The sequence below is a fragment of the Triturus cristatus genome, chromosome 2_2, assembly GCF_964204655.1.
Source record: "Triturus cristatus chromosome 2_2, aTriCri1.1, whole genome shotgun sequence".
NCBI lineage: Eukaryota > Metazoa > Chordata > Amphibia > Caudata > Salamandridae > Triturus > Triturus cristatus.
This window is the reverse complement of record NC_140582.1, coordinates 809,337,148-809,360,302: the sequence shown is the minus strand read 5'-3', so window position 1 is coordinate 809,360,302 and position 23,155 is coordinate 809,337,148. Positions and strand designations below refer to the sequence as shown.

At 48.1% G+C, this 23,155-nt stretch overlaps 1 protein-coding gene across 8 annotated transcripts in view; it reads right to left on the bottom strand.

Moving 5' to 3' along the window:
• The window catches only part of FRYL (FRY like transcription coactivator), a 2,516,714-nt gene extending 2,493,806 nt beyond the window's left edge, over nucleotides 1-22,908 (bottom strand). For 2 of the 8 annotated variants that reach the window (XM_085642132.1, XM_085642134.1), the window contains exon 1: nucleotides 22,740-22,908. The gene's annotated coding sequence lies outside the window, so the exon portion shown is untranslated. The remainder of the gene's footprint in view (nucleotides 1-22,739) is intronic. The other 6 variants (XM_085642125.1, XM_085642131.1, XM_085642127.1 and 3 more) reach the window with 4 other exon arrangements.
• Nucleotides 22,909-23,155: the final 247 nt, after the last annotated feature.

Here is a 23,155-nt window from a genome sequence, read left to right as displayed (position 1 = left end):
CCTCAGAGGGAGACGGAGCGGAGGGCACGAGGAGAGGTGGAGAAGATCTGTGTACCACACCCTTCTTGGCCAGTCCGGAGCGACCAAAATGACTTGGGCCCGGTCTTGGCGAATTTTCCTCAGAACCCGAGGAATCAAGGGTATGGGAGGAAACGCGTAAAGGAGTCGTGAACCCCAACTCAACTGAAACGCGTCCCCCAACGCCCCCTGCATCGGAAACTGGAGACTGCAGAATGACGGGCAGTGCGCGTTCTCTCGGGTGGCAAACAGGTCCACCCGAGGAGTCCCCCACGTCCGAAAGACGTGACGAACCACCTCCGGATGGAGCCTCCACTCGTGGTCGGCGGAGAACTGCCGACTGAGACTGTCCGCACGCACGTTCAGCACCCCGGCCAGATGATTTGCCATCAGACAAATCTGATGGTCCTGAGCCCAGGACCACAGACGCAGGGCCTCTCTGCAGAGACAAAGAGACCCTACTCCTCCCTGTTTGTTTATATACCACATCGCGGTCGTGTTGTCCGTCAGGACTTGAACTGACTGACCGCGAAGGGAAGGGAGAAAGGCCTTGAGTGCCAAACGAATCGCCCGCAACTCCAGAAGGTTGATATGAAACAACCTCTCCTCTGGAGACCAAAGACCCTTGATCTCCAGATCCCCCAGATGAGCACCCCACCCTAGGGTGGAGGCATCCGTTATCACTGTGGCCACCGATGGAGGTAGATGGAAAGGCTTTCCTTGGGACAGATTGCCCTCCACGCTCCACCAAGACAGATCCGCTGCAGCTTCTCCGGAGATCTTGATCGACTCCCCGAGATCCCCGTTGTGCTGATACCACTGCTTGCGGAGGCACCACTGGAGCGCCCTCATGTGCCAGCGTGCATGGTTGACCAACAGAATGCAGGAAGCGAACAGACCGAGCAGGCGAAGGACCTTCAGAACTGGAACAACCGCTCCACTGTGGAATAAAGGGACCATCTCCTGAATGTCGAGAATCCTTCGAGGAGGAGGGAATGCTCGACACACAGTAGTGTCCAGTACTGCCCCTATAAACAGGTTGCGTTGAGAGGGCACCAGGTGAGACTTGGGCACATTGATCGAAAAACCCAAGTCGAATAACAGCTGAGTTGTCACCTGCAGATGACGCTGCACCATCCCTGGGGACTCTGCCTTCAGAAGCCAGTCGTCCAGGTAGGGGAAAACCGGAATCCCCGACCTCCTGAGATGAGCAGCCACCACTGCCATCACCTTTGTGAAGACTCGAGGTGCAGTAGTAAGACCAAACGGGAGGACCGCAAACTGATAATGTTGCGACCCAACCGTAAAACGGAGATACTTCCTGTGCGACTTCAGGATTGGGACATGGAAGTACGCGTCCTGCAAGTCGAGCGACACCATCCAGTCTCCTTGCTGCAACGCTTGAAGAACCTGCGCAAGGGTCAGCATCTTGAACTTCTCCTGTTTCAGGTAAAAATTCAAGATTCTGAGGTCCAGAATCGGACGCAATCTGCCGTCCTTCTTGGGGATCAGGAAATACCGGGAGTAGCATCCCTGACCCCTTTCCTGCTCCGGAACCACCTCTATTGCGCCCTTCTGAAACAAAGCTTGAACTTCTTTCTGCAGGAGAAGCAGGTGGTCCTCCGAGCAATAACCTTGGCAAGGAGGGTAAGGGGGAGGAAACTCCCGAAAGGGAAGGGCGTACCCAGTCTCTACGAGGTTCAAAACCCAAAGGTCGGTTGTAACAGATTTCCAACCCCGTAGAAAGTAGGACACCCGACCCCCCACAGGTCTTACATGATCCGGGATGGGGGATCTAGGGCTGCTTCCCTGAAGCCTCATTTGGAGCAGAGGAGGAGGAGGAAGAAGAGGGGTTACGACCAGAACCTCTCCGACCCCTTTGCTTCCCTCTATAGGAGCGATAGAGGGGATTCTGCTGCTGTTGTTGCTGCTGTTGTTGTGGCTGTCGAAAGGAGCGAAAGGATGACCTTCCGAATCCCCTAGCCTTACGGAAAGTTGAACCTCTCACAGGAACCTGCAGACCCAAGGACTTCGCCGTTAACCTACTGTCCTTAAAACGTTGAAGAGCAGAATCTGCCTTCTCCCCAAACAACTTTTGTCCATCAAAGGGCAGATCCACCAGCGTGGCCTGGACATCTGCAGAAAACCCTGAGGAACGGAGCCATGCTTGTCTCCTCGCGGCAATGGACGACCCCATAATTCTCGCCACAGAGTCCGCCGTATCCAGCCCAGACTGGATCACCTGCCTGGCAGCTGCCTGAGTGTCCGCCACAACCTCCATGAAGGACGACTTATCCCCCTCAGGTAACTTAGGGGCCAGAGTTTTTATAGAGTCCATCAGGGCATGAACATAACGCCCCAGCAAGCACGTAGCATTTGATGACTTCAATGCCATACTTCCTGAGGAGAAAGACTTTTTGGCCGCCTGATCAACTTTCTTCGACTCCCTATCAGCAGGAGATTGGGGGAAAGCACCCGAAGCATGTTTAGAACATGAAGCCTGCACCACTAGGCTCTCCGGAGAAGGATGCGTGGATAAAAAATCCGGGTCTCCTGGCGCAACCCTGTATCTCCTTGCCACCTGCCTGCAAACTGCTGGAGCTGACAGAGGCTTCTTCCACACCTCCAATACTGGTTCCAAGAGAGCCTCATTGAAAGGTAGCAAAGGCTCAGAAGCCGACGTCGGGGAGTGCAACACCTCTGTGAGCAGATTGGACTTGTATTCCACAGAGGGCAGCTGCAGATCTAACAACTCCGCGGCCTTCTTGATCACAACATGGTAGGGCGCCAATTCCTGTGGTGGAGAAGACCTTGCAGAAGCATGCTCCCACTCCGGGGTGGTATCCAAACCACTTGCTACCTCTATACCTCCAAACTCATCCGAAGAAGAGTCCACTTCACCTTCTTCCACCTCAGCCCGAAATCTTTCCTCCTCCAAAACCCTTTGGGCCTCCCGCCTCGATCGATTCCGGGGAGCCGGCGTCGTTGACGTCGTACACGGCGTCGGTGGAGCCAAAGGCATCGGCGTCGGAGGCGCTACAGGTGGAGTCGGCGGCGCCGGATGCGGCGTCGATGGAGTCGGCCTCGGCGTCAAAGAAGGCTCCGAAGATTGACCATCCATCCGAGGTCGAGCCGGATTCCCAACCGGCGCCGGAAACTGCCAAGAAGGCGCCATCGGCATAAAAGGCAGAAAAGGAGCCTGAGCGTATTGCTGCGGCACTCCTAGAGAAAACGCCATCGGACCCACGGGACCTGCTGGTGCTCCGGATGGGAAGGATGCTCTCTGAAAAATGCCATACATGGCATTCAGAAATCCCGAAGGATCCGTACCTGGAGCCGGGAATTGGGGATAAGGAACTGCCCCTGTATCCTCCTGTGGAGCCACCGGCGTCGGCTCCTCCGAATCCTCCACCGGAACCACGGAGTCATCAGGCACCGGGACAGACTCTTCCTGCTCCTGCTCCACATCAGATTCCACCCGACCAGGAGTCGAAGCCTTCGACGGCGCCGGAGACGGCGTCGGGGAACGAGCCGGAGTCCGCTTCGGAGAGGGAGACTTCGAAGACTTATCCGGAGAAGGCGAAGGAGACAAGATCTTGCTCTGACGTCGACGAGGCGAAGCCGACCTCGACCTCTTAGACTTCGAGGACCGACGCCGAGAAGAATGCTTCCTCTTCTTATGGTGCTTCTTCGACTTCGACGACCTCGAAGTCGAAGACTCCCGCCTGGACTTCTCCTTTTTCCTCCCTCTCTTCTCCTCACCGATCTTCTTCATGAAGAGTTTGGTCTTCCTCTCCTTCAGTGCTTTAGGATTCATGCTCCTACAGCACCCGCACTCATCCACATCATGATCAGAAGAGAGACACCATAAACAATTCTGATGCGGATCCGTCATGGACATCAGGCCTCCGCACTCCCTACAGGGCTTAAAGCCCGACTTCCTCGTCGAAGACATTCCGATTTTAACAAGAATACACCACTAGATTACAAAGTATCTAGAGAGCACTGGGAAAAAACCGTTGCGCGTCGACGGCGCGGAAAAAAGGGAACTGACGTCATCACGCCGACGTGGGCTTCTTATGGCTCCGATGACGTCGTACGGAGTCGCGTGCGGAGCCGATGTTTTGTGACGTCGCCCACGTCGACGTGGAATGCTGGGGAAGAAAAGTTCCGTGGAATGCTGGCGCAGGGGATATTCACAAGGTGAGGAATCCACTGGCAGATGTATCCATCAGAATGGGTAAGTTTGGGCATGTTTTGTTGGGAGGGTATTTGTAATGGTTTCTTTGCAGCAATACAAAATGGCATCTTGTATATGTGCATCTTCGCTGGCACCAATAACCAGATCACTAATTTTCAATTTCGATGCATTGTATTGCGCTGTAACAAACTAGGAGCCGCACGGAAAGACACCGTTGAGGATTCATATGCCATGGACACTCCACGTATTCCATTGTATCGCTATTAGAAACAAATGGCTAGAGGTCAGGGACTTTAACTCATTACATGGAATGTCAACGGGTTAGGGAAAAAATAAAAGGCATTGTGCTGCAATATGTCCACCGTCAGGGGTTTGATATAGTGTTGTTGCAAGAAACCCATCTAATAGGTAATGCCTGTATGGCCCTTAATAGGAAGTGATATCGTATGGTAGCACACTAGGGCTTCACCACGGGGTCCAGGGGGATGGGGGGGGTCCTCCTTCGTAAAGGCTGTCCTTATGTGATACAAAATACTTGGACGGATCTGCAGGGTAGATAGGCTGCTTGTACGGGTATTTGGGAGGGCAGAGTCCTTAATGTTATCTCGGTGTCCAACCCACTGGGTCTGCAACGCTTGACATTAACAGACGTAGGGGGCGCTATTATTGAACTTACCTGTGGGTACCCTGGTTATGGGAGGCGACTTTAACCTGACGATGGATGGCCTACTGGACCGATCCCCGCCCAGACGTGACGCGACACGCGGTTCACAACTACGTGATTATACTAATGTCCTGGGGATGGTAGATATCTGGAGATGGTCGCATCCCCATGACACACTTCACGTTTCAATCCTGTGTACATGGCAGTCAATCACGAATTGACTACCTGTTTACCCATGCACAACACATACATGACATCACCGATTCCGCGCGCCTCGCACGGGGAGTGTTGGATCATTCCCCGGTCCTGGCGGTCTTCGGAGCTCAACATGCCACACAACCCGGTCCCATCATGATTCAGCCATGGGCATTAAAGATCTCGCACATCAGGGAACGCTTACGGAAAGCTACGGACTATTATTTTGAGGAGAACATAGGGTCTGTGAAGTCAGCAATTACACTCTGGGGTGCATACGGTGCAGTGATAAAAGGGAGAGCATTATCTATGATGGTGGGTTACAGGGCCGAGCATAACCGGAGAGTGAGCTAATTGGAAAACGGAGATCTTAAGACTTGAACGCGCCACCTCTCAGGACCCTGATCTGGACACTCAACACAGTCTTACTATTAAGAGACAGGATTATAGGCAACTGCTCCTGGAGGACGCCAACAATTGGCATGGCTGGAACGTAAGGAACAGTCAGCGAGATGAGTGCGTGTAATCAGGGGGCCCGATGACGTTCTGATCAATGACCCAAAGGGCATTGCTGAGACTTTCGCGAGCCACTACGAGCAAGTGTACGGAATTCCACAACACTCACAAGCACCATTGGCGGCAGATCTCCTCGCTACTATTGATGTAACATGTATCTCCCAACAGGGCAGAGAGGCTTTAGATGTAGATATCGCAGTTGATGAAACTCAGAAAGCCATTCAAGACATTCGCGCGGGTAAGGCAATGAGCCCTAATGGGCTTCCGATCGAACTGCTCAAACCCATGGCTATGAAGCTCGCCCCCACTTGCTAAATCTATATAATGAAAGTTATTAGATTGGCCTCCTTCCGGCTGATATCCGCGCGGCCACCATCGTGTTTATTCACAAACCCGGTAAACCAGTGGATGAGTGCACATCGTACCGGCCCATATCGCTGATAACCGTGGAGGCCAAAATTCTGGCCAAACTGCTGGCTAACCGTCTGCTTCCTTATCTTGGTTCACCCGGACCAGTTGGGATTCATGCTGGGTCGGAATACGGCGCGATACTTGCGTAGAGTCCATGGCGCGCTGGGCCATGTGGAGACGCTAGAGGAAGAAGGGATGTTGCTTGCGCTGGACCCAAAAATGGCATTTCACACCGTGGCATGGGAACATCTGTTTGCGGTTCTGACCCGCATAGGGTTCAGGCCAAAGTTGCTTGGGTGGATCAGACTTTTATATACGCTCCCCATGGCGCACGTCTCAGTGAACAATCATCGCTCCACTTATTTCCCCCTTTGTCGTGGTACGAGGCAAGGATGCCCACTAGCACCGCTCCTTTTTGCCTTGGTCCTTGAACCTTTCACGGTTTGGATCGGGGGGACCCAGGTATCAGAGGCTTGAAGTGGACAGACGAACATGAAAACCGCTATCTCGCCTTACCAGCGCGCTTACTCCGCCGCGTTCTCCATATATTTGGGGCACACTCTGGTTACCAGATAAACTGGTCCAAATCCCAGATGTACTCTCTCTGGGGTGACCCTCCGCAAAGTCCTCGAGGATATAACATTCCAGTAGCGTCTCAGGGTTTCCGGTATCTTTATAACAGACGCTGCATTATTTTATTAACAGAATCTATTAGGACCGTTAGAGGTTTAAATCAGATGTCACCCATTAGAAGACACTCCCCCTCACTCTTCTGGGACGGGCGTCTTAATTCAAGATGCTCGCCTTGCCACACTTCCTTTATGCTCTGCAAAATACTCCCATTCCGGTTCCTAACTCCTATTTTTTGCAGATCGAGGCAGCAGTTAGAGACTTATTTTGGGATAATAGGCCACCGTGGATAGCCATAAATAAACTTAATATGGGATGGTACGATGGAGGTATTGGGCTGCTGGACATACGCCTCTACCAACAAGCGTCGCAACTAATTGCCATCAATAAATGGGTATTTGGGTCACATGCCGACCCCAGCTTCCACACCGACCTTTGGTTAATGGGGAAGGGAGGCTACAGCAGAGCACTATACACAAACCACAGGAAATTACGTCTGACTGGCCCCACGGCCCGTACAGTAGAAGTGTGGCATGGAGTACAGCGGCGGATGGGTTGGCACGGGCACCTAACGAAGGCTACCCCCCTGTGGGAACCTGAAATTTTGGGACGACTGAGTGCTTGTGCAGGGTTTGACAAATGGGACATGATCTGGATATCCACTGTGGGTGATATGTGGATTAAGGGCAAGAAAGCGTTGTTTGCGGATCTCCAACTCAAATACCAACTAGCACCGTCTGAGTACTTCCGTTATCTTCAGATCAGCCATGCCATTAACTATGCCCTCCCTAAAGACACCCCCCTCCCAGATTCCTCTCCTCTGGAGGACAGACCATTGCTGGACCCAATGGACCGCAAGGCCATTTCCCTCACGTACAAGAAATTGATCAATAACAGGACCAACCCTATGCAGAAGCTACATGCAAGCTGGGAGGTGGATTTGGGGGAAATGGCTGATGAGGACTGGATAGAGGCTCTGACATCCCCCCCGGGAGGTGGCTGTCCCGATGCGACTCCGGCTAGTCCAGCTTAAGATTCTCCATCGGGTATATTTTGATGCTAAACTGTTATTTAGATTAGGTAGGAGACCAGACACACACTGCCTTCGACACTGTAACCAAACTGGTACATTCATGCACATCATATGGGAATGCCCCTACGTACAACAATACTGGATAGACGTCACCCGACAATTAACAAAGACTTGTGACAAACCCATACAACCCTCTCCCAAACTACGTCTGCTCAATATCTGGGAGGCAACAGACCTCACACAAGCTGAACAATCGTGGGCCATCATGGGGTGGAGTATAGCGAAACAAAACATTGCCCAGAAGTGGGAGGTGGGCACTGTACCACATTTACGGGACTGGGCAAAAGACATGGACCACGCTATGGTAGCGGAGAAAACTGTATAAAAGAAGGAGGATGCCCATGGAAATGGGATCAAAAGTGGGGACGCTGGAATAAATACAGGGGTGAAATATGCATTTCTCCCACGGTGGAACTTAGGAGGGAGAGACTCGCGGTGTTTGGGGGGGCGGGTGAAGACATGATGGCATAAACTCAGGGCAACTAGGAACAAAAAGAATAAGTGATGTTTCCTGACCCGAAGACCTCGTTGTAACCCTCATAGCGACAGTTAAGCCATTCATAGAACGTAACCTTATGTGCTCCTGATGAATTGCAGGTTGTAATGTTATGCTAAAAGCTTGTATCCTCTGCCGAGAGGTCTATGTAATGTCATCATTGCTGCAGCTTTGTTTCTAATAAAAATGGTTTTAAAAAAAAGTTCATGAGAGCAATAGGCAAGACCTCAGAATGTTCCCCAGACTGGGCGTTTACATGTTGGAGAAGGTAATTTGCATCGATCATAGTAAACAGGAACAATCTGGGGTTGTACCCAGCAGAACTGAACACACCCAGATGAGAAAATTTGACAGCATGAGGATGGTTCCTGTACAAACGCAGCTGAGGGGCAAGGGAGGTGTACCATTTGAAATCAGTTTTGTGCTATATTTTGGGGATACCTATGACCTTCCATTCTTGCAAGACAAACTCGTATCACTCCATATAGAGTAGTGTCCCACATTACCCTCTTGCCCCTACATAACAGCATTTGTTTCACTCTAGACAAGCACCACAAGCTCAGCATCTTTCAACAGGGATGGAATAATATGCAAGGAGTTCTCTACAAAAGCATTTCTGCTTGCATGCTGAAGCACTGCCTTAGGGTATTTTAATAGGAGCCACCTGGCTGAACAGAAGTGGTCTATGGTGTGTTGAGGTGGTCACTGGCAGATGTTCAGCCAACCATTTCGAAACTCATCCACAGAATATGGGCCGCACAGAAAGTGGGACAAGCTCACACAAAGTGCAACAGCAGACCAAGGTTGTTTTGAATACAGAAAAATAACAAAAAATGCTGTTTTAAGTGCAAACATTTTTAGACACACCACCAACACCCAACTCCTCGCCTACCCTCACACCAACCAAACATTGCTCCACAACACCTGCTTGCGTAGCAAGCACCCCACAGAGGTATGGGGCCTGCTGCACAATCACGGCCAGACCTGTTCTTCCTCACAGAACCTGGCTAAAACCATCGCCGCTAGTTACAAACAAGACCACCAGCACAAGCCACAGAGATGGAGTCGCCTTTATTTTTAAAGACACCATAGAATGCACCAACACACTGGACATCCCGCCCGGCTACATGGAGCACCTCGCCTTCACACTTAAAATCAGAGCCCAGTTTCACCTTATGTGGAACTCTTACCTACAGACCGACCACTGGGGCCCCACACCAACTTTGCCAGTGACGTCACAGGTTTCCATACACCCATTGTCTGCGACTCCAAACACCTTCATACACTTGGGAGATCTAAACTTTCAACTGCAACAACACATTGACCCAAACTCAACCAGCCTCCTAAAAAAAAAAATCTCAGCAACCGCAGCCTCACCCAGAACATCACCGAACCCACCCATGCCACCGGACACTTACTGGACCCGATTTTCTTCATCTTCTGAAACATCAAGGTAGACAGACCTACACCCATATCCTGACCGACAACGCCCACATCAATTACAGCATTTCGAGTCACAAGAGACCCACCATGATTTGATTTGATTTTCAGTCTTATATAGAGCTTGAATCACCCTCTGAAGGGTATCACAGCGCTCGGAAGATGCAGCAGAAGTGACGGCAGTAGGCTAATCTGGAAACAGAGCTGTTTTCAAGGCTTTCCTAAATTTCCGATGGTCCAGACATTGCCTTAAGGCGAGGAGGGAGTTGATTCCATAGGAGTGGGAGAAAGACTTGCCTCCAGTTCATCTCAGCACCTGCCTGACAATGCTGGATAAACATCAGAGAAAGTGACTGAGCTTCCACGGTCTCTGCACAACGGCCCAAACCTACAAACAACCTGATGGAAGACATCAAGGACTTCAACAACTGGATCACCAATTGTGCCAACTCAAGGTTCTCCCACCCCTTCAAAAGTGGCAAATCAAAAAATAAAAATAAAAAAAAAAAAAAACACGACATGCACGCTTATACACAGAAGACCCTAGGCTGGCGAAGAAGCACTGCAAGCAACTGGAACGCAAGCGGGGAGCAAGGCAAACACCTACTAAGACGTTGAAATGTGCCTTCAGGCACTGCCACAGGCAAATCCGGAAAACCACACACACAGCCCTTGCATATCACATCAACACTGGTACTGATGAGAACAAAGAACTCTATGCCATCAAAGGGTTCACAACGCCTGCATCCACCTCCAACATCACACTCTCGCAAGACCTCTGCAGTAATCTATCAGACGATTTCTGTGACAAGATCACATCCATATACAAAAACCACAATCCTCAGACACACTCCTTGGCCCTCACACGAAGAACATACCCGGACTATGAGGCCAGCTGTATCCATAGACGAAAACTCAAACAACATGAAGTCCATCCACTCTGGAGCCTCTTCAGACCCATGCCACCCCAAATGCCTTCAACAAGGGACTTATTCACATTGGTGAAGCCCGCACCTCGATCAGACACCTGAATCAACTTTGAAACCTTCCCAGAAAACTGCAACAGTAAATGCCCATTTCAAGAAACCCTCAGCAGATCCTCCAAGCCTACCAGTTACAAATCAAATTTCCCTCCTACCTTACCCAGTAAAGGATTGAGAAACTCAAATTCCTCACCAACCATCTGGTCAGCAAGTGGGTCCTAGATGCCACTCATTACGGAATCAGACCTAATCACAGTACTGTAACAGAACCCACTGCCGCCAGATGCGACTTCCAAATGTTCTGCGACAGAAGAGAGATCACACCCCTCAGCAGCTTTCAAAAAGAGATCGCACTCCCTACTCATGAGATGCATCCAAGAGATGCACATTCAAGCACCTGCTCTCCACTAGTTCTGCTCCTTTCTGATGGAACAGGCTCAAAAAGTTAGCCTTACACAATACGTCGGAAGCCCATTAAATCAAGGCTCATCTCTTAGCCCAAAGCTATTCAACATAGGTATTACATCACTAGCCATCATCCACAATCACGGCATCAACATTCTCTAATACACTAACACACAAGTCATACTGTCCCTCACAGTTAAAACCCTAAAAACAGGGAACAGGTTAAGCACTTGCATGAACCAACGTCACCGCCAGGATGAAGTTCAACTATCTCAAACTTGACAGATGCGACAGACAGTGGTCTTCAGAAAAAACACCTCACCTTATACTTCCAACTGGTGGCCTTCTAACCTTGGACAAACACCAACTCCAAACCCCCACGCCTGGTGCCTCTGCATCGTCAACAACAAATTGGACAAGTCTTAACAGCCACATGATGCCAAACCCTGAAGATCTTCAAATGGCTTCGAGCAACAGCAGGAAAACCATTGTCCACATACTGGACTATGAAAACACCTATTCGCCGGAAGCACCAAGCAGCTCACCAGAAGGCTCCAGACCATACAGAACATGGCAGCCAAACTCCTCTTTAACCTTCTTTGCAGGGTTCACATCACTCCACCCCTCAAAGAACTCCACTGGCACCCTATACTCAAGTGGGCCATGTTCAGACTTCTCACTACACATTCAAAGCTTCACACAGCACAGGACCAGACTACCTAGACAATCGTATACCCTTCCACCAACCAGCCAGACACATCCACTCAGCCGAACTCCTACCCACACACACCCCACCTATTCACAAAAACAGAGCATGAGATCGAGTCTTCGAAATCATTGCTCCTGATACATGGAACGACCTCAAAACACACATCAGAGCCTCCTCCTTTCGATTTCCATAAGAAGCTCAAGGTTTGGCTCCTTGAGTAATACGGCCTTTGCAGCAGAATACTTTTACGGGTGAAAATGCACTATACAACTACATATAACAATACTGCCCAAATAGTTCAGAGAGCAGCAGTGTAAGATCCTCCCACAAACAGACAAGAGCAGTGCAAATTCCCTTGCAGCACAGAAAGTAGAAGTTAAAGGTCATGGGTCATAAGAGTTTTAATACTGGAGTACTAACAAGCCATGCATTCAAGATAGATTTAAAAAGGGAAAAAAACCATGCAAGCTTTAGGACAGTCAGAAGAGCTTTGGGACATATAAAAGATAACCCTGCTATACATCGAAACAAGCTACTGAAACACAAAGTAAGAAAAATAGACAAATCTGAAGAACCTAGAAAGAAGCAGTTTCACAATCAGGTTCAGACACTGACTGATATCCAGTCTTCAGATAAACTTTAAACAAGGAGAATATTGATTATACCCTTATTAAGGATAAGGGGCAAAGCTAAGACGGAGACAGCAAGCTCTCCTATTTAAAAAAAAAAAAAAAAAAAGCCTCCCTTACTACAAAACTAGAGTAGGGGAACCCACACTTAAGATAACAGGGGGCGTATTTTTATTATAGCCATTACCAACCCTACCCCCATACTAAAATAACTCTTGGTTAGACTTGTGTGGGGAAAATCTGAGCCTGGCACCACCAAACCAGAATTTGTAACATATGCAGTAAGGAAGTGGTCTCTCAATGTGGCTAAAAAGTACATCGAAAAGAAGGCTCTTCCTTTTTCATAAAAGCCAGCTGACTCTGCCTTAACTTCAACCTTTATTCATAAGATTGTGTTCAGACACAAGGTCTCTAAATTAGTTTTCTCTTTTGATATGGGTAGTGCTCACTGTGCCACTAGAATCAAGCTACACCCAACGGACGAGCGCCAAACTGGGTAAATGCGATTTTGAAGTCCTTATGTTACGGTTGGTTTGTAACTATTGGAGAAGGATCAGACTGATGTACATATGACAGCATACACCGAGGTGGCCTGGTAGGCCAAAGAACGAGGAATTGAAAGGCCACCTCGAGCGATTGCCAGAGGTTAGACCTATTGCAAGCATTTCTACCATCACATTGTGTGTTTATTAAAAGTTGGATCTATGTATTTCAAGGTTTATTGAATTTCATTTTAGCTAGAATTTTGAATATGGAATTTCCTTTGTGCCCATCTTTTACGATTAGTTTGCTGTCCCTGACCTAACTTTGACTCTTAATCTTGAGGGTGTGATCAGTCACAAGATATTTCGTTCCTCGTTTGATATGGGTAGTTAGTTCATGTTAGCTATATACTAACCTGATGGTTTATATATTAAGGCTCCTGGTTTTCCGTTTAAACTGATTTTTACATATAAATGCAGACTGAAAACTTTCTTTCCTTCATCTGTATTTAGAAATTTAAAAACGGAAAAATACAGACAAACCAGACAAAGTGCTTCAGCTCGGGGTGCCTAATCTGATGCATAGAGGAATACAGGCTGCTCTCTGCACATGAAGAACGCCCTACTAAGAGGGCGGACTCTTAGTGCCGCATTTGGCACTCTCCCTTCACAGGTCATTCATCACTCATGAGGACTCCTGGGGGGAGCCAGGGGTAGTCATCACCATCCGGCATGCTCTCCCCGTATCACTTCTGGGTGTGTGACACGTTTCGTTGTCTGAGTGTGCTTATCTTTATTAAGGTGAGCTCGGGCAGTGTTGAAGATTGTTGCTTCTGCCTCCGGGTGCCTTCCCCTATGGAATGTGCATTGCTTTACTTGGGTCCGCCCTTTCAGCCCTCCGGGTGCCTTCCCCTATGGAATGTGCATTGCTTTACTTGGGTCCGCCCTTTCAGCGGGCCATTCTCTACAGGAACTAATCCCCTCCCAGTTTGGAAAACTTGGACTACTAGGAAGCTGAAATAGGTGGCCTTGAATACGGGAGTAATAAAGGAACAACTCTATTGCTTTCCCGTAATCTTCATTACAACACTGCTGAAAACGCTGCCACTGAACAGAACCAGGAGAGTGGCGAGCAGTGGTGTGGCATGTTGCACTGACCTTATGGAAACAAGGAAAATGCCCCTGCTCCAAAAAACATGTTTGGTACTAACTGGGGTTCAACGGGTTGTTCACATCCGTTACTAGTACCACGGCACCTGCTGCTTTCCTGATAGTTACACGCCTGGCGGCAAGAGAAAAGAGATAATTGGGTTTAATATGCAGCATAATGCAAAATTAAAAACGTTTTGGGGGAGAGGTGGCACCTTATACTCTACTAAGGTAAAGATCTGCCCAACTACACCCCTGGAGGGCCTCATCGTTTTTTGTTACATCTTTATGCAAAGCCACCCCATTCTTGTCATTCGCAATGTCCGGGAAGAATCTCCTACCCTTATTACCCACCTCATCCCATCTTCATAAGAGAGAGTGCCCCTCAGCTCCAGGAATGCAGTGGCCATGCATATTGAAGAAGATCTCACTGTACCCTGCACTGGCTGCTTTCAGGACTGAATAGACGGAAGGGGCTCTCGGGATTACATGGCACCAAAGGCTGCCCTAGGAAAAAGATGCCAATGCATATGAACAGTCAAAATTGAACTGGCGCTCGGGTAAAGCTCTCCAATACCTCCGGCACAGTTCCATTGTACTTTGTGTTGGCTGCGGGAGAAAGAATATTTCCGATGTTGAAACAAAGCATTTTGCACCCTCTTCCCTCAAAAATATGAACACTCACCTTGCGTTGTAGCAAGTTAAATAGATATTTATCATAGTGTAAGTTGGAAAATTATCTCCTCGGTTTTAAAAAAAAAAAAAAAAAGGGGGGGGGGGGGGGGGAGTAAAATCTGTCAAAATAATTCCTATGTAGGTCTGAATAATCCCAGGGAAGTTGTTCTGCAATGATAAAAAAAAATTGGTTGCACCCTCAAAAGACAGCTTGACATTTGACCTCTGTCTTTGAATGCACATCAAACGTGGCAAGATAAGAACAGGATTTAACGGCCCCTATGGTGTACAGCCACCCAGTAAAGGTTTCCTCATGCAAGTTACTCAAGGTCTGTTTAGGCCTATGTTCTCTTTAAATTATTTTGGCAACGTTTTCAGATGAATGTATTCTGTTTACTTAATTTGATGTATATATAAATATGCCTAAACCTATAAAAACTCAAGTGTGCAGTGCCTATTTAAATAAATGTGGAAATATACTAGCTGCAGCGTCTTCTTTTGCTTGCGACAAAAATAAACGTGGATAAATACAGATAAAATGACCAAAAAATATAGACGGAAATGTTGAAAAAAAAAAAAAAATAAATAAATAAAAAAAACACCATAAAACCGGGAGCCCTATTTATATTGCACGTTCAGTTAAAATGTAGATCTCATTCATATACTAGGTAAACTGAAGATTAGTGTAACAAGAAATCAAAATATTCCACACAGAACATTTTAACAAGCATTTGTAATGCAATAGGTCTCGCATTTATGCAAGTTTGAGCTATTGGTATTGTAAATGACAATGCCTTTCATTTGTGTTTGGGTTTTAAAACAAATAAAACGCATCGTCATATACAATGCCAATAGCTTAAACTTTTGTAAATGCAAGACCTATTGCTGCATCAAACGTAAAGAAATAGAAAATAAAACGTTTTTCTATTTCTTTACTTTTGCTGCACTCCTGCTCCAGCTGTAAAGTGCCCATGGTGTTTGGATACTTTTCCAGCCAGCCCTCTGTCGCCACGTTTGCCTGAGGTCTATTCCTGTCCGCGCTGTGACCCTTTCCCGCGTTTATCCCGGTTATCCGTCCGATAATCCTCTCTCCCGATCCCACCTGCGGGCACACTGCAGCCCTGCCCGGACATGAGATCCGCTGCTGCCTTTCCCGCCGGCGCTATTTATAGCCCGCCCACTTCAGAGGGGCGCGCAGCTTTCGCAGGCAGAGGGGCTCACAGGGGGTGCTGGCTTTTTATGGCCTCTCAGGGGTGGCCGACAAGTGCGCGCAAGTTACTTCAAAGGTCTCTGTCTCACAGAAGCCGACTCCCCTTGCCAGGTGCACGTCCTGAGAGAACTGAGGTTGTGTATGTAATTGGTCCCTTTTCCAATGTAGGGCGGGCTGAGAAGGGGGGGGGGGGAAATAATGGGATAATTGCAAGTTATTTCCTTGAACTTGTATTTTGGCACAGGCTGCTGAGTAAATATGACTCCGTGAAACACTCTGTGGTTCTCAGCGCTGGGCCACCATTCAAAATGGCAGCGGCAGGCGTGCCAAGGGCCCACAGCCAGTTCAGGGTTGCAGCACGGCACAGAGTCCGGTAAATATACATTTTCAACTCGGACGGCTACACTACGGATTTAAAACTACTCAGATCGATGTTCTCGGTGTGGAAGTGATGTTGTGTGGCTTCTTAAGCCGGTGCATTGCGCTCTTCTTGCTGTTTCTTCGTTCATTGGATTGCTAGTGGTTTATGGCTTAGTGCCTAAATTAGTGGTTTAAAAGATTCCAGGCAGTGCTTTGTTTCATTACGGCTGTCAGGCAGGGAGTACAAACTCTGACACCCCTACAAAGAACCTGTCTCCTAGTATTGAGCACGGTTTTCAACAATCGAGAGCATTTAATGTTTATTTGTGTAGTGTTTTTGTGTTTGGGCACTTTAGAGCATGTCGATGTAAATGTTAAGTGTCAGAAGTACCAGCTCTGTGTACCCAAATTTCCGCCCAGTTGCGCTAGGATTCACTGTGGTACTGAAGGCGTTGTGGACGTGTTTGAATCTGATCCCTGCGCGGGTACTGAAAGGGACACCAGGGACTTGATGTAGAGCAGAAAGCTCTCCGAAGCCTGGCCCCTGGGTAAGCCACGGTATCGCCTGTGCATGAAAGCAGTTGCCAGGCAGACCTCTTGTCTGATCCTTCATGTCACCCTGGCACCCTAGAATGAACCTCTGGGCAACAAATTTCTAATATGAAGATGTAAAAGTGGTCTATCTGTGGAAGCTTCAAGGCCAGCTGAGTAGATGCAGGCGTTGTCCGGCCCATACAGTCCAGTGGCGGGTGTCGAACGCAGGCACGGAGCAGATCGCCATGACGTATTTGCTCGGCTTTTTCTGCCGAGCCACTTGGACGGCCTCGCCTGCCAAAAGGTTTCTTGTCTTTATGGGGCCATGTGTTTGGCCCCAAAAAGATAAGAAACCTTATGCAACCAAAGCAAAGCAAGCGAGTCCGTCCAAATGGGACGGCTTGAAAAGCCAAGCAAAAACGTCATCGACACCTCTGTTCCAATGGCTGGCCACCGTTAAGCATAAACGGTGACGCTAGCCAATGGAACAGAGGGGCGGAGCTTAAAGCCCCTTACAGAAAATACCCTGTTAACATTAAATCTCTCCAGCGAGACTGCGCATGCGCGCAGCCTACGCCAGGCGAGATCTAAAAATGATTCGGAAAAAGATACAAGAACGCAGTGAAGAATGGCTCGACAAATCGATGAGGATTAATAAGGTTTACAGGGCTCGAAAATATTGATAGATTAAGGAATCACTAAAGTCAAGCAGGCATTTACTTCAGAACAGACTGTTTTCTCTTAAATTGACCCCTATAATTTACACGCACAACATACTAGAGACTAAACCGCACTAATAAAGCTGCAACTTTACATCGGTTTCTCAACATTTCAGACTAACACACTTTAAAGTGCACAAATCCCACCGCGATAAGGCTTCAACTTTATATGCCACCTTGAGAACGGAGGTTAGGCAAAAAAGAGCACACCCGAACATCACCGCAGTGGTACAAACAGGAAGTTATGAACACAGGTGGTGTGGGTTGGCCCTTATGCCACACAACCTAAAATATGCAAAACGGATAGCTATTAGCCCATGCATTTCACTCCACATAGTTAGCACCTTGCATAAAAACCAGTCGATTACAACCTACCAAGTGCTAGAGCTGCAAATCAAAATTACTTTTCAATCCCCATAAAAATGTTTAGGGCCTCATGTAGGTAGCCAAATACCGGTCGGTAACGGCCGATTTTCGGTAAATATGCCGTTACCGACCGGTATTCAGACAAGTGAGATGTAGGAGTCCAAAAACCAATTTTCGGTAAATATGAGGCGGTAAATACCGATTCATATTTACCGAATTCCAAAATACCGATTCAGAGTTACCGAATACATAATTAACGAATCGGTAAATATGAAGTGGTAAATATGAAGTGGTAAAAATGAAAATGACATGTAGGAGCACTCGGTAATTAAGAAATCCAAGAAAATCGGTAAATTAGAGTCGGTAATTAACACGGATTGAAAGCAGGTGGTAACCATCAACAATGCATATAAGCAATCCCAAAATGCTACAGCGTGGACAACATGGCCGCCATGTACGTCATTGCAAGGCGCCTACATCTACAGGCAGCAGGACTGAGGGTTTGGCGACGGGAGGAACGCATCTACAGACAGCGCATCACACTATTCCAGCTGACTGATGCAGAGATACATGAGAGGTACAGGCTACACCCCGAAACCATCATGGACTTAATCAGGGACCTGCACCCACTCCCGGACCAGCCAATAAGAAGGGCGCACGCCATACCCCCACATGTGCAGGTGCTCTGCAGCCCACATCTGTTGGCATCCGGCAGTTATCAGGTGGTGACAGCTGCGGTGGGTGGTGTATACCAGAGTTGCCCGTCCCGTTCCCTCAGGAATTTCCTGGATGCCATGATGCAGCGAATGCACCACCACATCAGCTTCCACAACACACAGGCTGCACTGCAGTAAACAAAAACAGACATTTCTCACATGGCACAGTTCCCCCATTTCATTGGCTGCATTGATGGTACACACATCCCAATCTGTCCACCAGCTGACACAGAGCACATCTACAGGATCAGGAAGTCCATCCACTCCATCAATGTGCATACCGAATTGAATGATTTTGGGAATGGTCCTGTGGGTGGCAGAACCCAAAGGTGGGCGTATGCTACTTACAACGAAGTCTGCAAGTTGTCGCACAGTGAGGCGGCTTCCAGATTGAGAGCTATTGACCAAGCAAACATGGAGAAGGCTTTTGCCGTCATAGATAATAGCTTTAGCACTCTCACTTCTAGGATTCATACATGAGACAATAGGCACATGCAAGTACACGGCGCATGCAATGTACAAGCCCCGATTTTGGCGTGCGTCCTACGAGGTATCCCAGTGCCTGTGATTACACCTTCTTTCACTCTGCTTGCAAACGGTATTAATTTAATTTTGATTAATGAAGCTTGCTGCGGGATGTGAGTGGGAATCCCGTACATAACTGTCTCGCATAAAGTTGTCTGCTGCAATACTGTTCTTTTTCCACCCCCGCATGTGCGGCGGGATGTTTCCATCTGGCCTTCGATTCCAACCTTGAAAGCAGAGTTCAACAAGTTGAGCAGAATAGAGCGCCATTGTCCCACAAAGAGGTGCCTTTGACTTCCTCTCGTGAAACATTTGTCCTTCACGTTGCTAATACGCGCACGGAGGTACAGGCGCCTCTGAATACTGACCTCCCCCTGCATTTCAGCTCTTTGATCCAAACTATTATCAATGCCTCGTCCACGACCGGCCTGGCTCATTTTTTTTTACATGTGGGCTCAGGGCCCCGTGACCTCTTTCCGAACTATTTTTGGTGTAATTCCGGCATTTGTTCATTCACTTTTCTCGAGCATCTTTGGAGGTGTTCCGCTGCTTCTGGCGCTAGTGGCAGGTGTGCTGCTTTACCTTTTCGTACTCCGGAATGGCTGCTCCTTCTGTGCCACACGAGCACCTATCCCGTCTGCATCTTCTTCGTGATAGGATGCTTGACTTCTATGGTACTTTGCCATTGGCGACTTTGAGCCTGGCTTATGGATTATCCTTCAGGTATTCCTACTTCACCTGCGTACAACCTGTATTTCACTGCCTGGATTGTCCCTTTGAACGGCCTCTGGATTTGTGCTTGACCAACATGGTGTCTCCGGTGCCGGATTTCGATCGACTGATGAGGCCCTTAGTGTCTCACGAGTTGTCCTGTTCTGGTGTCCGGATCATGGCGTGTGGTGCGGCGCATGGTATCCTGGGTAATTGGGACATCTCAGCGGCAGCCTACGACTTCTTGTCCAGGAGCTATTTGGAGGAACATTCCGGGTGCCCTCTGATTGTGCTAGAGGCTCCGTTGGTTGGAGAACACGTATGTTCCTTTTCTTTACTTAATTGGATGGCTGAGACTTTTAGTGGCCCTGCAAACGATTTTTTGTTGGAAGCCGTGGCCACATATGCTGCCTATACATTCATGGATTAACTGGATTGTCGTCCATTGCGCCTGTGCTACTGGACAGCACCCTGGCGCAACATTTATTTCTCTTATTTCTCGTTTTTCTCTTCCTGATGGTCGGCTTGAGTTTTTCACTATACTTGCATTGTGTTTTTTGGCATTTTATGCTGCAATGAATTGGACTTTAGGACTTTGGCGCTGCATTGGTTACGCCTTGTTCTGCTCTGACGAAACTGAACTCTGCGTTCTCTCTTTTCTTGCCTATTACATGTTGCTTCGCTCAAGGGGGCGTGTAGTGAGTTCTCCCTGAATACGTACATGCATTGTTCAGTTAGCATAACCACGTTGAATATTATGTAGCCATCTTTTTGTCTTTGCACACGACACTGCGTTTACATGTTCTTTCTTGAATAAACTGCTGACTCGAGACTTCCTTCAGACGAGTGCATTCTGTTGTTCCCATCCCAAGCTCTGCGCAGCGACCTTGGTCTGTACATGCTGTGACACACAGTCTGGAATTTTACACGATGCATGTTTTCCACTCTAGGTTGTTCGACCCACTATTTAGCCATGACACACGCGCAGCTGCAAATACCTGAAAGTTGGTGCTTTTCATATCACAGACATCATGTTTATTATTCAGACCGAAGACGTGCCTTCCTGCGAGACGGCTCCTGTGGTGTGATTTCACTGAGCTGATTTTTGAGGTATGGGGTCCCCTATTCAAGCCTGAGAGACCTTCTATTATAACATGATTATGATATTGGCTACTTGGTTAAGGGAAGGTGGTAGTATCCTCGGTATTTTCCGATTCGCTAAATACCACCTCGGTATTTACCGATTCGCTAAATACCACCTCGGTATTTACCGATTCGGTGAATTCCGATTCGTGATTACCGAATGTTACCGAATCGGTAACTGTTACCGAATTTTTACCTACATATAACTTACCTATTCTAATTTACCGATTCGGTACGGCTCGGTATTTTAGAACCGGTAAAATTTATTTACCTACATGAGGCCCTTAATGGTTTAATGTCTCATAGGCATCCAAGGAGCCCTTCTCAACCCTGGCACAACCCCTCCCCCAACCCCCCCAACCCCCCCCCCCCCCCACACACACACACACACGCTCCCATTAAACTTTTTGTTTTGTTTTTTACAGCACGAGCCAAACAACAACCAACCTCTATGATGATGCAAGATTACACTTTGAAACAACGAGTCGTCTAGGAATACATTGCATTCCTCAAACTCCCACCATAAGGGTGGAAATTACTCGTTTCCACCGAACGATTTACATTACAACAGTAAATCAACATATTTAGCATTAACCTAGTCGCATCTACAGTTGGAAGTATTCTCCTCACCCACAACAACAAAAAATAAAACAAATTCTTTGACACCTCACCAACAAGTTACCGCTCGAACACCGTGTATCCAACCCTCCTTGCAGCAGTGAGTCTAGGACTATCTTCATTGTTAACTTGTCCACATTCGCTACTGCAAGGCGTGGATTGCTAAACTTATGATAAAATGATGCAGACAACCCAAGCCAACAGGTGGCCCCTGAAACAATTTGAATAAGGGAATATATACGACGATGACATCGATCCCTTCTCCCTCGTCCAGCCATATTATTATTCTGTTGTCTGCAGACCGACTTTTTATCATCGCGTAAATTAAGGTTACTTACTGCTTATACGCGTGTCTTCCTAACAATGTGAGTACCTACCAACTACCTTTAAAGGAAGCGTTGCTTTTCTGGAAACTTCTCTTTTATGCATAGTAAAATATAAGGCATTACACTTAAAGAGAGACTATCCACTAAAGAGTTTAGTCAAGTGCCATCCTGGTTAACTACAAACGTTCCAATAATGCTGAGGTTCTGAAATGGATGGAAATACCGGGAACCAAGCCTAAAATTCCAGAACAAGGCATTACATTGCTTAAAAGTGACACGCCGGGTGCACGTCATATGTTCAGTCCTGTTTTAGCTGGCACCTGATGCTCTACCACTATACTTGTACTTAACTGGTATATTGGATGTGAACGTTGATACAACTGAGCCCTATAAGATGCTTCGAACTGAAACCGAAGGTGACAAGGGGAGCGGCTGCATAACGGGTTGCATGGCATGGATAACGAGGAACACTTCAAATGAGCGGGAGTACGGAAGCTTGCGGTCTCTGGGTAAAGGGGAGGCCGCGATCTGAGCAGCTAAGGGGAGAGAAGGGAACCGCAGCGGAGCAGTCTCGGAAGGTAACAGCAGAGGTTGCCCGGCACTGAGCGCTAATAGGAGCGATCAGCGGAAATCAGGGGCGGCACAGACAGGGACGGGATAGTACCTGGGCACGGGCGGAGCGACTGAGGTAGGGAGCAGAGAGGAACAGGTGACGCTAGTACGGCCCGGGTGGCGCCTGGGCTGCACCGCGGAGGCTGTTGTGCGACAGGGTCTATCTAGCCGACTAAGACTGCGGTGATAACGAATCTACTCACCTACAGGGATCCCATTCCAATCACGGGTGGCTCCGTTTGTCCTTAATCCAGGAAGCCGGATCGACGATAACACCAGTTTCCGCTGAGAACAATTACTCAGTACAAATCAAGCATCTTCCCACTTGCTTCGCTCTAGCCAACCCACTGTCGAGAGGCGGGCACGTGCAGCAGCTAAAGACTGTTCGAGGGATACGTGAGCTTTCTACAGCCAATGAATAATTGAGAAGCTTTCTTCCAACCTATCCTGGACAAGACTGCGATTTTCGGGCTTTGACAGCCAATAAAATAACTAACAAGAGCGCCTTCAGCCATTCCTAGGCCCTAGTATAAGATCCGGGTTTCTAAGCCAATGAATATATGACGATAGCCCCTAGCCAATCTTACAAGAGGAATTTCTCCAACAACAAATCCCACAG